Genomic DNA, 14,924 nt, shown 5'->3' with positions numbered 1-14,924 from the left:
CAATAGATTCACTTAAGATCGGTCCGAGTGTCGAGCTGCAGCTCTGGTTTGTCTCCGACCGGGCTCCATGTAGACGTCTCAATCTGGTTAACACGGTCATTATGAAAAGATGTTGTGTATAAACTATTGACCCGTCTGGATCCTTGTCTTTAAATCAGGTTTGCTATGAAAGGAGTCCCTTCATGGTTCTGAAGATCGAGGTTTATTACCGCCTCTGTTTTGCTTTCAAATTGTAATACAAATGTGATCAAACTGAAATTAAAATATCTCTGTTTGCTGTCAAATAATTCCTGTTGAATTTTAATGAGTCAATGACGACATTATAATTAATGAAATCAGATATAAAGTTAGAACATCATTCATTACAATACATTAATACAATTGAATGCCAGAGTCCGGGTGTCAAAAATTAAGGTTGTAGAATAAAGAATATATCTTCATATAAAGATCCTGACTGTACTTTTACATTTAAGACAAGATATCAGCTAAAACAAAATCGTTAAAATAAAATAAAAATAAAAAATAAAAATTTTCTTTTAATGTTAAAAGTGTTAAAACTATGATTTATTTATGGCCATGACAGAAAACAGTTCTCCAAGGTTATTACAACAACATCATTTTATTCACTCAAAACAAGTGAAGTCTTTCACCAGATCACCTGAAACATCACTAGGAAATCGATGGTTAAAGGCGGTTTAAAGAAAGACAAGTTTTCATTTTTTTGACTGCTTAAAAGTATACACAAATATGTTGAACCCAGCAAACTACTGTCACTAAACTTACTTTGAAATGAATACACAGCTTTACAACATTTATAGTTTATCTAAGCTGATATATAAATAAATAAATGTTAACCACAGTGAGCCAACAAAATAGAGCCAAAACACTAAGACTTTTCTTTTTTTTTTGGCATTAGAATCAAACTATATTGTCAGTACAATCACAAGTCTATAGTACAACACACATTTCAAGAAGACCTACATTTTTCATTTCAAAGATCAACCTTTGCTCTCCACCTACTCATTTGTTCGAACTTTTTCAGCGGGTGACTAAAGGAGAGTCCGTTTCTGGTCGTCATTGCACCCTGAATCTTCAGGTAATAGGTCTCCCCAGGTGACCCCCTCCTCATATTGAAATGCCCACCTTGCTATTGTGGACAGGAAGCCTGAGGATAATGTCTTTTGTGTTGGTGCAAATCCTACACTACCACTTAGCATCGCACGTCATTAGCATTTAGAGAGACCGGGATCAGCCCGGGATCCACACACACTTGAGATCCGTCAGAGGTCTTAAGACCCACACTCATAAAAGCTGGGACCAGTATGAAAACAGATATTTCATATTATGATTCTATTTTGGTTGAATAGCTAACATGCGTCACTGCGGCTCTTCAGGGTGACGGAGTGAAGGGGACATCAGGACGACGGGTTGCGTAACTTGCGTAAGAGGTAAGACGACTTACCCAACCTTTACAGTGTCCAGTAACCTTCCTTTGGAACCTTCAAAAATGTTTTTGTGCCAGATTCTCTTCAGTCAACCTCATCGCTTCCACACAATCCCATAAAAGTGGTCAAAACTAGAGCTGAACCTCAATAGCAACTACGCCAAGCAAGTCAACCTCCCTTCATAGCCAAATGACCAGGTCAGTTTTGTTTCTGTGCCAACTAAATATTGCGTGGTAGTGTTGAACATTTTTAGCTATTTAATTGTATGGACTATATAACTGCACATATATGACATCAAATATCGATTGCCTATTGTTTCTCTTGCTTTATGTGATATTTGAAAATATCGCCTAAGCACACAGGTACTGTTTCTGAAGCACCATCCCGCAACATCTTGGTTATTAGTTAGAAAGGGCAAAAAGCAGAAGAGCGCTCAAGGATGTCAATTTTGTTTCTCTGAGTCACGATGCAGGATGAGATGAATCCTCAACAAATACATTGCGACCTTTTGATCTATATGTTTAATGACGGCGTCGACCACACACCCCTGAAGTAAGTAATGTTCCTCTGTCACCTTCTGTTATTAAAAACACGTTCAAATTACGTTTAATCACTGGTCATTAAGGCCATCTTCAGACGAAGCCGGCGTCCAAATACAATGTCGTGCAGCAATTATGTGTCATTTTGGAGAAGAAGGTATAATGACGCTCTTCTCCTCACTTTGCTCCATGTAATATTTACGACATTGCCGTTGTTCTTGTCTGAGGCGACTGGCAGGGAAAGATTTATGGAGAAAAGTTGCATGTATGAAAGCCCACCTTGAAGAACATTTTTTACAAAAAGTTATGGTGCAGTTGAAATCTACTGTAATGGTGAACAATAGATTTATTTGAATTCAAATAAACACAAACATGAGAGTTACATTTTTTGTAAATCTTTCATATTGAGGAGAACGGGAGGAAAGTCTTGTTACCTTTCTTGCCATTGTATGAAATAATTATGGTCATTTTTAATGGAGCTACACGTTTTTGGAGATACTCACTGTACGCTCACTGTCTTGGTGCAAGACCCTTTTTTATCAGGGTTTAACCAATAGGTTTTAAGGAAATTTTTCAAAATAACAAATACGTTAATTGATGATTTTGATTTCTGAAGAAGACCCAAAAGGAGAGTGTTTTACTTGGCAGCTAGGACAGCTACAAACTGAACTAAAGGTCCCTCCACTCCAGAATTTGGAAAGTTTTGGCACACATGAGATAAGATTCTTTTTATCAGTTGTGAGACGTGTTAGTTTGCATTGTTACTTGTGATCCTGTATTAACAGAGTGGACTGAGGCATGATCAAATAGATCAGTTGAAAGAGCGTTTGCCTGTACATCAAACGGTCCCTCGTTCATTCTTAGGTTTCAGCAGCTGGGAATGCATCAGGGTAGCTTCTTTTCATTAGTCTATTGAGGTATTACTGTATTCACTCATAGTCCTGAATCTCCCCAGCCCCAGTAAAATCTGTGTTCTCATGTTCATGGGTCTTTTCCCAACCAATGGCAACAGGTGTAAATCCTGGGTTTCAGAAGCTTCTGGCACCCATCAAATGAGGTACTTCTTTTTGGATTGTGTGAGGTGTTCTCTGGCAAGTATCCTCATGTTCCTGAATCTCTCCAGCTATCCAAAAACATGGATGGACAAAGCGCCCTATACAACGGTGAATGATGGAAAATTGCTAATATCTTATACTCTGGCAGAACAGTTATTTTGTTTACATTAAAGCCATTAACAGCCAACCAATCTGGTGATATATGCTGAAATAACTAATTTGGAAGAGCGTTAGACTGAAGATATAAAGCTTGCCGGTTCAATCCCGAGTTTCAGCAGCGTCCGGCACCCATCAACTGTCTTTTTTTAAATTTAGATTTTTTTAAATATCACAAAGGTTTATCTCTTCAACCTCGAGAAAAACCTTTTCCTTCGAGCCGGATTTCAACCAGCCAACCAATCTGGTAGTATATGCCGAAATAGCTCAGTTGGGAGAGTGTTAGACTGAAGATCTAAGGTAAGGTAAAACTTTATTGATTGAAATTGTTTTAAAGGTGTTTATCTAAAGGTCCCTGGTTCAATCCCGGGTTTCGGCAGGGACTGGCACCAAGTAAAATGCAACATTTGTTTGGGATTTGCTGAGGTGAAATTTGCCAAGTATCCTCTGGTTGACATGTAATCAAGATGTTTCATAATCAAGGACACTAAGGCAAACCAGAGGATGGTTAGGGAATGGCTTTAACCATTGAGCCAAGATTTTTTTTAATATCCCTCTTCAAACTTAAGAAAAACATTCTCCTTCAAGCCAGATTTGAACCAGTAACCTAAGGATACTGATCTACAGTCCTCCACTCTACCAACTGAGCTATCAAAGGTCAATGGACTAGGAAATAACATAGTATATAAGCATGTTCAACAATATGTATATAAATGTAAAGCTTGTTATCCTACAGAATGTGAGGCAATAGAAATGCTAGCAGAGGATGGTTTTGATCCATCAACCTCTGGGTTATGGGCCCAGCACGCTTATGCTGCGCCACTCTGCTATGAGGCTTTTGGGTGAAAGCCACAAAGATCTTTTCAATGAAATGCTTGGAAACGCTTTTTGCTCTAGCACTGGAAAGTCCTAACAATTGAATGACATTCAGTCAATGAGGCCCATCAACCTTGCTCTGACCTAAGTCTTCCGGCTCAAAGGCTCCTAAATCTATAACGTTTAAATCATATCTATATAGACGTACAGTTTTTACTACTACAGAACAAGACCAAAACAGAAGCTAGCAGAGGATGGTTTCGATCCATCAACCTCTGGGTTATGGGCCGAGCACACTTCCGCTGCGCCACTCTGCTGCTAGGGCTGTGCTTTGAAAACAGCAAGATGTTTCAACAAAAGGTTGGAAGACTACTTAATGATGCAAGAGTCAATAGACCTACTAAGTAAAAAACACGTGAAGTACCAGTTCCTCGAAATCAACAGGTGCCACCGAGACTTGAACTCTGATCACTGGATTCAGAGTCCAGAGTGCTAACCATTACACCATGGAACCAATGGTAACTGGTTGACACGTAATCAACATGTTTCATAATCAAGGACACTAAAGCAAACCAGAGGATGGTTAGGGACCGTCTTTAACCATTGATCCAACATTTTTTTTAAATATCACAAAGATTTATCTCTTCAATCTTGAGAAAAAAAACCTTTTCCTTCGAGCAGGATTTCAACCAGCCAACCAATCTGGTATCATATGCCAAAATAGCTCAGTTGGGAGAGCGTTAGACTGAAGATCTAAAGGTCCCTGGTTCGATCCCGGGTTTCGGCAAGGTCAGGCACCATGGAAAACGAATCATTCTTTTGGGATTTTCTCAGCTGAAATCTGGCAACTATCCCCAGGTTACTGAATCTCTCCAGCTATCCAAACATGGATGGACAAAAAGCCCAATACAACGGCGGCTGATGGAAAGGTGCTGAAATAGTACGCTCGGTCACAGGTTATTTTGTGTACAGTGCCTTTAACAGCCACCAATCTGGTGATATCGACTGATATATGCCGAAATAGCTCAGTTGGGAGAGCGTTAGACTGAAGATCTAAAGGTCCCTGGTTCGATCCTGGGTTTGGGCAGGGACTGGCATCAAGTCAAATGCAACATTTCTTTGGGATTTGCTCAGGTGAAATCTGCCAAGTATCCTCTGGTTGACATGTAATCAACATGTTTCATAATCAATGACACTAAGGCAAATCAGAGGATGGTTAGGGAATGGCTAGCCAAGATTTTTTTTTAATATCCCAAAGATTTGTCTCTTCAAACTTAAGTAAAACATTCTCCTTCGAGCCAGATTTGAACCAGCGACCTAAGGATGGCTTTAATGCTCTACAGTCCTCCGCTCTACCAACTGAGCCAAAGCTGGGGCACTTTAGTCTGTTAAGGGGGGGAAGAAGGAAGAGGGTGATCGTTTTTATGCTATTGACAGTTTTTATCAACTATGGGCATTGTATTTACAATACATATTATATATATTTTTTTTTTATATCCTCAAGCCACTTCTCTTTAGGAACAGTCTCAGTCGAAGGGCAGTAAATTTTCCCCTGATACTGACTGTGCCCAGTCTCCTTTGTCCTAAACTGCCCACATTTTTTACAGCTATTGTGCTCCTCCTTGCGGTTCTTTACGCTGTCCACTCCTGGAGTGAACTCCTTTCTTTTGGACGCCTTAAATCGCCCAGTCTGCAGCTTTTCCTGGTGCCTGGCTGCAAACACAACCCTCTGCCGGTCATACTCGAGCAGGCCACTCCACAATGCAACAATGTTGCTAACCTAAGTCAAGAGAGCATTGGATATGTTAGGAAACAAAAAACAACAACAACTTCTTTATGGTGAAGAGTATGAGAGAATATATCTCACCTGCTCATTATTCAGGGTTAGGGATGACAGTGACCTAAGCTCAACCAGATACTTGGCAAGACTGTCCACCCTGTCCATGCCTGGTATTCCAGCATCGTCCACTGCCTGAAAGAATAAATACAAAACAATTTTTAGACTCATGTATTACATTCTACTTTGACATACAATAGATGCAGAGGAAGATGCAGCAGAGGATGACGCTGCAGACGTTGAAGCTGCAGTGGCATCAGTACTCACAACAACAGTTTCACCAGGGCTCTGTGTCCTGATAGTGGCTGTTAAGGTGGTGGGAGGCCTCACAAAGGCCACAGATGATTTCCTCTCAGAGGACGGTGGGGGGGCAAGGGTGAAAGTTGCAGGGCTGCGTGGAGCAGGGCTGGGTGGAGCAGAGCTAGGAAGCTGATGGTGGAGGAGAAGGACTTGGGCTGCGGCTCACTAAATTAGGCTTTAGTAGAGCTGACTTGGACCCTCCAAAGCGAGACTTTGTGAACTACAAAAAGAAAAAAATGTATTAGATCATGATTGATGCTCCATAAAATTTCACAAGTGTTGTGTCTAACTGTGGGCAGAGATAAAGAAACCAGATGCATGTATTATAGGTGTGTAACTATATTATTATGAATGGGTGTTTGACATTTGATTAGACTTCAAGACCATAATGATAAGAGCACAATGAAATAAAAAAAGACTATTATTCACCATCGATAAACTGGGAGGAGGTCTCAAGAATGACCGTGGCGTCGCCAAAGCCTCAGTCTGTGAGGGCCCGGTTCCTTCTCTTGATGTCCCAGCTGCTACTGCTGTTGAGGTGGTAGCATGGGACACCGATGTTGTTGTTGCAGGCCCGACTGGATTGACAACAGCAATAATGTAGCATTAGGACAGCAATGTTATAGTGTTATAACATAACATAATGCTGAGAGTAACTAATATTCGACACATGACCGTCATGCTGATGTTCAGCTCACAATGTAATCTCATGTGTTTATGTTATATGAATAAAAAGATTACTTTAGAGGCGTGAAAGCCACAAGAGCAGGCAGTGGATCCTCCGAACAGGACAGTTTGTCCACGGGTCTGCAAAGGGCACTTCTCAATCTGAGGAGATATTTTGGCGTTATTTACTCACAGTTTATAAGTATTTACGAATGCATAATTTTTTACCTTCTGATAGAGGTCATGCCACTTCCGCTGTCGTGGAGCTGGTCTGTTGCCTGCTCTAGAGGGCCAGACGCCTGTATTGGCAAAGGCCTTCAACCTGGCCATCCATTCACCATCCCCCATGGGCTTGTGGGACTTTGGTCTAGCACTCATCTGTTGTGGAAGTAATAAAGTTAAATTAAATCCCCAAATTTCTCATTTTTATTAAGCAAAAATAAGTGAATTATAATATATTATAATTTCTACGGCTGCATGCTTTGTAAAACGTGTAAAACTCTGTTTAAAAACGTGTAAAACTCTGTTTAAAAACAATAAACTCTGTTTAAAAACAATAAACTATGTTTGTAAAACACCCCAATAACTGTAGAAAAACGAAAACACAATGCCTATTCTTACCATGGAAATGTTAAACATAATATTTTATTTTATTTTTAATTCTATTCGACTTTAAATCATTAAACTCTTGTAAGATAACTTCTCCCTGCGTGTAATTGTTATTAACGGGAGACAAGAAACAAAGCCCTACTTCGACGGGCAAAAACACAGCCAAAAAATAGATTATTTGTTATAAAAGTTAGAAATATTTTTCTGGTTAAATTACTGACATGTATTTAAAGCGGGTTTCATTCATACATTAAAGCTAACGTGGGTAGTGACAAATATTTTGAAAAGTAGTGTGTTATAACTAGCGTTGCATGCACGACATTTTATGCAAGAAAATAAACATAAAATGTTATTTACATGGCTAGATAGTAATCCTTAATATTAACAACTTACCTTCTCAATGTAACAGTCTGCAATTCTTTCTCCCGAAGCAGTTAATGGCAGCAGCAAACTGTTTTTTTCTCTACACTGCAAGTCCTTAGGTAGGCTAGGTTTGGCACATCTGAAAATAATTCCAGGACGTATTTTGTGATGCACTTCTGTGCTGTACAATAGAGTCCAATCCTCGTTAGTATAGTGGACAGTATCTCCGCCTGTCACGCGGCCAGACGTGGATACCTGGAACAGACAAACAGCCAATCAGAATGCCAAATACTAACAGCCAATCAGAATTCTCCATCTTAACACCTGGTGGCCAACTGTTGAAATATTTAAATAATGTTGGCGCAATAAAGACCCCGGTTCGATTCCCGGCCGATGCACACATCTTTTTTTCTTTCTTGTTAAATTAATCACGTGGTTAAGTATTAAGTATTAAAAGTAATATTTTACATCGCCTTATGTCTCTGGGGGCTCAACTGTTTAATGTTAAAAGCATAAAACCACACATTTCTTTCTTTTTATATTTTTCTTTCCAGTTAAATGAATCCTATTGTGAAAGGTTTTTAAAAGAGGATTGATTATTTTTTATTTCAGGATTTTGGAGAATTTAATTTAATAATTTAATAATACACTTCAATGATCAACACTATTTTGCTGACAGGTGTCGACCCAGGCCAGAGAACCAGGGCTTCCAACTATGTTTTCATCCAGACTTTCTGCTGGTGTGAACAGGTCTAGGGGCCAATGTCGTGGGTTGACCAAGAGGCTTTGGATGAGGACGTGGTCAAACAGGTGGCAATGGCTGACCTGGACAAACATAACGACAGATTAGTTATCATAAAATTTGATGATAAAAAATGTGATGATAATATGTCCAACATACTTTTCAGAGGGCTTTGGCTGGTTGCTGTCTGTTCAACGGCCTTGTGTGCCAGAGTTGGTGCACTGGTTTCTGAATAGTGTGGCATGAGCAACAGGTAAATCAAGTGACATGTTTCAATTTGTGATGAACTTTCTGAAATACAATAACAACATTACTTATTAAGAATGAAATACACTATTCTGATTATGACTTTAAAAAGATAGCTATGCTTGTTAATGTGAGAAATGGATAACATGCCCAACTGGTAGAGGGGTGGAAGTTTCAGCTTCGGAAATTCCTTCTGGTAACAGAAACATCAGCTCCTTGGGAATGGGAACGGTTTTCTTCGTTGGTGCCTCTGTTGCCTCTGTAGGTAATAAAAGAGAAAAATAATCATGACAGTGTCGATGTAACTGAGAAAAAAACAACTTCATTTAATTTAATAATTCACCCTTGAACTGTTTGCATCTCCTCTGGGGCTGGACATGCCATTGTTGCGACTACAGTAGAAATGTCAGTAAGTTATATGTACAAGGAATTCACTGTTATGTACCGATTACACCTGAGGATGTATTTGAGGCCGGTTCCACAGCAGGGGTTAAGATGGATTCCTGTTTCTTTTGAAGGTATTTTCGCAACTTGTGCATTTTTGTGCCTGGGGTACATGCTTTTTTCAAAATAAAAGAAGCAAAGCCATCTTTTATGTTTGCCCAAATCTCGCCCCAGGTTTTATTTGCTTGTAAACCAAAGCCAACAAGCTGGTCGTCCTCTGTTCTTGTCTCGGGCCTTTTTCCCGGCATCCTGGATTCATAATCGAGGAGGGAGCTTATTTCTTTAAAGGAGAGGGCATAACTGATAAAGGAGAGTAAATTGTCCTTGCTTGGGCCTTTGGCAACAAACACACCAGCATCCTCCTCCTTCTTTTACTTGTTGATCAGATAGAGCGTGTAGCCAACATCATTTTCAAGAAGCCAGCGAAAAGACTTGTCCTTGTACTTGCCAAACTGCAGCACATGTTCTCCAAACACCTCTGTCTTGTCAGAAGCATCGCCTCCCCTTTGGCGGACCACAAAGAGGGCTTTTTCTCTCACAAGTCCTTCTTTAATGGGCAAAGACTTGTCCCGTAGAGATGGGTTACTCTTTATGGCTTTGGCCGCATCAGTTGGATCCTGTCGCAGATATCCAAGTGGACCTTTCCGAAAGGTAACTGCCACTCTTCCAGGAAAGAAGTTGATTTTAGACATTTTACCTTCAAAGAGAAAAATGTAAATTAATGTAACATTTTTTCACACATACCAAAGACTCACAGCATGCTAAAGTGACTGATAAAATATATAAAAATATATATATAAATAAGGATGTAAGTAACACATAACAGATGTGAGAAAGTTTAATAGTAGATGTGTTTTTAATTTAACCTTTATTTAATTGAGATACAAATCTATTTTACAAGAGTGTCCTGGCCAAGACAGGCAGTAGCATAGACATACATATACACAAAGACAAGGTGGACTAACTAGAAACACTAAGCATCCAAAACAGTAAACATTTGAAGAACCGCTAAAATGTCATCCAATTTCCCTTTAAAGGTGTGTTTATACAGACTGACAGACAGATCTATATATATATATATATATATATACACGAGTGTGTGTGTATATATATATATATATATATGTGTGTGTGTGTATATATATATATTTATATATATATATATAGATCTATCTATATATAGATCTATATCAGAATCAGAATCAGAATCCCTTTATTATCCCGCGAGGGGAAATTCTTTATAACAAACAGCAAGAGCAATATACCAGAAGAAAAATAAAAACACCCAGAAATAAAATATTAAAAAGAAAAGAAAGAATCTAAATAGAATAGAAAATAAATCTGCACTATATTATATACACATATTTACAAAAATAACAAGAAAGGTGCAGTTAGATAATTATCTGGCTGTGTTGTTATTGTGGAGTCTGATGGCAGTAGGGAGGAAGGACCTGCGGTACCTCTCCCTCACACACCGGGGATGGAGCATCCTATCACTGATGGAGCTCCTCAATGCCCTCAGTGTGTGCTGGAGAGGGTGAGACAAGTTCCTCCTCATGGAGCCCAGCTTGCTCCGTATCCTCCTCCCAGTCACTTCCTCCACAGGATCCAGGGGGCGCCCTAGGACGTAACCGGCCTTCTTAATAAGGCTGTCCAGTTTAGCCCTATCCTTTGCTGTCATGCTGCTCCCCCAGCAGACCACACCGTTGAAGATGGCAGAGGCCACCACTGAGTCATAGAATGACTTCAGGAGTGGCCCCCGGACACCAAACAACCTCAACCTCCGGAGCAGGTAGAGTCTACGCCCTTTTTTATAAAGAGCAGCAGTGTTATCCACCAAGTCCAGGCGGTTGTTGAGGTGAACACCCAGGAACTTGTAAGACGTGACAATCTCAATGTCCTGTCCCTGGATGTTCAGTGGTGAGGGGGAGATGGAGGGACACCGCCGGAAATCCACAATCAACTCCTTAGTTTTGTTGGAGTTGATCTGGAGGTGGTTTTCCAGGCACCAGTCAGCAAAGTCCTGGACAAGTCCCCGGTACGACCCATCATCCCCGTCCTTAATGAGGCCGACGATGGCGGAGTCGTCCGAGAACTTTTGCAGGTGACTGGTGGGAGACAGGTGTTGGAAGTCTGCAGTGTACAGTGAAAAGAGGAACGGTGCCAACACTGTTCCCTGGGGGACCCCTACACTGCACAGTACAGTCTTCGAAACACCATCCCGGGTCCTCACGAACTGTGGACGGTTGGTGAGGTAGTCCACAATCCAGTCCGTGAGGTGAGTGTCCGCTCCAGACAGCTCCAGCTTGTCCCTCAGGATGTTCGACCTGATGGTATTGAAAGCACTGCTTAGATCCAGGAAAAGGATCCTCACAGTGCTTCCGGGCGACCCCAGGTGAGAAAGTGCTCGTTGGAGAAGGAAGATGATGGCGTCCTCCACGCCGATGTCAGGTTGGTAGGCAAACTGCAACGGATCCATGGAGGAGCGCACCAGAGGACTCAGGTAACTAAGGACCAGCCGCTCCAGAGCCTTCATAAGGTGGGATGTCAAGGCCACAGGTCTGTAGCAGCTGGGATCCTTAGGGTGCTGAGTCTTCGGCACCAGTACCACACAGGACGTCTTCCACAGTAGTGGAACTCTTCCCAGGGTCAAGCTCATGTTGAACAGAAGTCCAACAATTTCACTTAACTGGTCAGAGCACGTCCTGAGTACTTTGCCACCGATGCCGTCTGGTCCAGGGGCCTTTGTTGTTCTATATATACACGAGTGTGTGTGTTTATATATATATATCTATATATATATATATAGATATATATAGATATAGATATAGATAGATCTATCTATATATTATATTTCTATATATTTCTAAATGTATCCATATGATAGATAAAACCTTCATCTTTAATAATACATAGTTATTATTTACAGAGGTTTTCACAATTTTATTGTCTTCCTGTTTAAGGTTCACATGTCTTTACACAGTATTTAAATGACTACAACATTCAACACATGATAAAACAAAACAAACTACAATAAAATGTTTCCGAATTAATTCGTATGATACATAAAACCTTCATCATTAAAAATACATAATTATTATTCACAGAGGTTTGCCATTTTTCCATTTATTGTTGTTAAAAGGGGTGATGTGAGTTCAAATTTTGAAATGACGCAAATACAAAATGACTTTTCATTCATTCTACACACAAATACGCCAGGTAAAATCTCCGGACAGGATCGAAAAAAAACACGTTTCAAAATGACACAATTTACAATTTTACAATACAAAAAGGAGTCTTAATTCCAATGACAAAAGAATATGGACAAACAGCGCCAGGGAGGCGTAAAAACAACCTTTGAAATGTCTAAAATCTAAATAGGAAACGATGCTCTATTCACATTTAAAAGACGCGGGTCCAATAGCGCCAAATCGGCACCCTGTGGCCGAAAATCGTATTGATTCTCACTACCAACTCATACCAATTCACTACCATTGAAAATGAATGGGAAAACTTCAGGGATTTTTAGCGCAATAATCCGCGGCGGCCGCGCCGGGTTCGATTCCCCGACGGGGAGGGTTCTATCATCTTTTTACAAATCTTCCCATCTGCTATCTTTTCTTGGAGATTGAGAATTGTCGGAAGTGAATAAACGCCTTGTGTGGGCCACCATCTAAATCGTGGTATCGTGGACTCTGCCAGTCTGTTTTGAGATCAATGGGTAATAATAAAAGGCTGGTAGATTACCAAAATTGTGTGGGTATTTGGATGTCTGCCAAATGACTTACTTACTTACTTACTTACTTTTCCTGTAAGAACACACTGGAAGCCTTGACAGGGAATGATTTGAAAATGGATCGGTAGGAGGAGAATATGGTGTGTGATAAAAAAGACAGCTCAATGGATTCAATCCTAGTTCAGGTTGTCTTAAACCAAAAAAAAAGTTGGTATTGTCAAATTGGCAGAAAGTGCAAAATGTGGCCTGTTTCGACACCAATTGTTTGTGTCCCTGTCTATTACTGTGGGTCAACACCTTTGTTAGATGTTTTAGTTCTGTCATAACCATTTGCCTAAATATAAGAAACTTGGTCACCTGAACAGGGACATGAACCCTGGACCGTCAGTTTAAAAGTCTGATGCTGTACCTACTGAGTTATCCAGGCTGGGGATCAATCCATAACCTTGGCGTTATTAGCACCACGCTCTAACCAACTGAGCGAACCGCCTCATGAAACTATTCCAAATGTTATGGTATGTTTTTCTTACAGATAACAGAAATGAGGCAAAAGGGTTAAAAAGCCAGCCATACTTCTCTGTTAGAACACCAATTATTTGTGTCCCTGTCTATTACTGTTGGTTAACACCTTTGTTAGATGTTTTGGTTCTGTTTTACCCATTTGCCTAAACATAAGAAACTGCGACCTAAGGTTGGCTTTAATGCTCTACAGTACTCTGCTCTACCAACTGAGCTATCGAAGGTCGATGGCCTTGAAAATAACATAGTGTATAACCATTTTCCATAATATGTATATAGATGTAAAGCTTGTTATCCTACAAAATGTGAGGCAATAGAAATGCTAGCAGAGGATGGTTTCCATCCATCGACCTCTGGGTTATGGGCCCAGCACGCTTCCGCTGCGCCACTCTGCTACTAGGGTTGTGGTTATAAAACAGCAAGATGTTTTAACAAAAGGTTGGAAGACTACTTAATGATGCAAGAGTCAACAAACCTTTTAAGTAAAAACAACCGGAAGTACCAGTTCTTCTAAATCAAGAGGTTCCACCGAGACTTGAACTCGGATGACTGGATTCAAAGTCCAGAGTGGAAACCATTACACCATGGAACCAATGGAATCTACATGACAAGTAATCAAGATGTTCCATAAGCAAGGACACTGAAGCAAAGGTGAGGATAGGGAACAGGTTTAACCGTTGATCCAAGAGTTTTTAAAATATCCCAAAGGTGTATCTCTTCAACCTTAAGAAAAATATTTTCCTTCAAGCCGGATTTGAACCAGGGACCTAAGGATGGCTTAAATGCTCTACAGTCCTCCCCTCTACCAACTGAGCTATCAAATGTAAATGGACTAGAAAATAACAGTGTATAACCATTTTCCACAATATGTATATAGATGTAAGGCTTGTTATCCTACAGAATGTGAGGCAATAGAAATGCTAGCAGAGGATGGTTTCGATCCATCAACCTCTGGGTTATGGGCCCAGCACACTTCCGCTGCGCCACTCTGCTACTAGGGTTGTGGGTATAAAACAGCAAGATGTTATAACAAAATGTTGGAAGACTACTTCATGATGCAAGAGTCAATAGACCGAAGTAAAAATGACTGGAAGTACCAGTTCTTCTAAATCTAGAGGTTCCACCAAGACTTGAACTCGGATCACTGGATTCAAAGTCCAGAGTGCTAACCATTACACCATGGAACCAATGGTAACTACATGACATGTAATCAAAATGTTTCATAAGCAAGGACACTAAAGCAAAGGAGAGGATAGGGAACAGGTTTAGCCATTGATCCAAGAGTCTCTGAAATATCTCAAAGGTTTATCTCTTCAACCTTAAGAAAAACCTTTTCCTTCGAGCCGGATTTGAACGAGCTAACCTAAGGATGGCTTTATTCCTCTACAGTCCTCGGTTCTACCAACTGAGCTATAGAAATGCTAGAAGAGGATGGTTTCGATCCATCGACC

The 14,924-nt window shown here is 40.3% G+C and overlaps 6 non-coding genes across 6 annotated transcripts; 3 read left to right on the top strand and 3 right to left on the bottom strand.

Annotated features, from left to right (window-relative positions):
• Positions 1 to 3,451: 3,451 nt before the first annotated feature.
• trnaf-gaa (transfer RNA phenylalanine (anticodon GAA)) lies at positions 3,452 to 3,574 on the top strand. Its single transcript has 2 exons — positions 3,452 to 3,488; positions 3,539 to 3,574. It is a non-coding gene; the product is annotated as a tRNA-Phe (tRNA).
• Positions 3,575 to 4,453: 879 nt separating this feature from the next.
• trnaq-cug (transfer RNA glutamine (anticodon CUG)) lies at positions 4,454 to 4,525 on the bottom strand. Its single transcript has one exon. It is a non-coding gene; the product is annotated as a tRNA-Gln (tRNA).
• Positions 4,526 to 4,725: 200 nt separating this feature from the next.
• On the top strand, positions 4,726 to 4,798 carry trnaf-gaa (transfer RNA phenylalanine (anticodon GAA)). The gene has a single exon. It is a non-coding gene; the product is annotated as a tRNA-Phe (tRNA).
• Positions 4,799 to 5,025: 227 nt separating this feature from the next.
• trnaf-gaa (transfer RNA phenylalanine (anticodon GAA)) lies at positions 5,026 to 5,098 on the top strand. The gene has a single exon. It is a non-coding gene; the product is annotated as a tRNA-Phe (tRNA).
• Positions 5,099 to 13,993: 8,895 nt separating this feature from the next.
• Positions 13,994 to 14,065, bottom strand: trnaq-uug (transfer RNA glutamine (anticodon UUG)). Its single transcript has one exon. It is a non-coding gene; the product is annotated as a tRNA-Gln (tRNA).
• Positions 14,066 to 14,588: 523 nt separating this feature from the next.
• trnaq-uug (transfer RNA glutamine (anticodon UUG)) lies at positions 14,589 to 14,660 on the bottom strand. Its single transcript has one exon. It is a non-coding gene; the product is annotated as a tRNA-Gln (tRNA).
• Positions 14,661 to 14,924: the final 264 nt, after the last annotated feature.

This window comes from Callionymus lyra, chromosome 8 (assembly GCF_982586985.1).
Source record: "Callionymus lyra chromosome 8, fCalLyr1.hap1.1, whole genome shotgun sequence".
Lineage (NCBI taxonomy): Eukaryota > Metazoa > Chordata > Actinopteri > Syngnathiformes > Callionymidae > Callionymus > Callionymus lyra.
The sequence above is the reverse complement of the archived record's forward strand: the minus strand, read 5'-3'. Positions and strand labels throughout refer to the sequence as shown.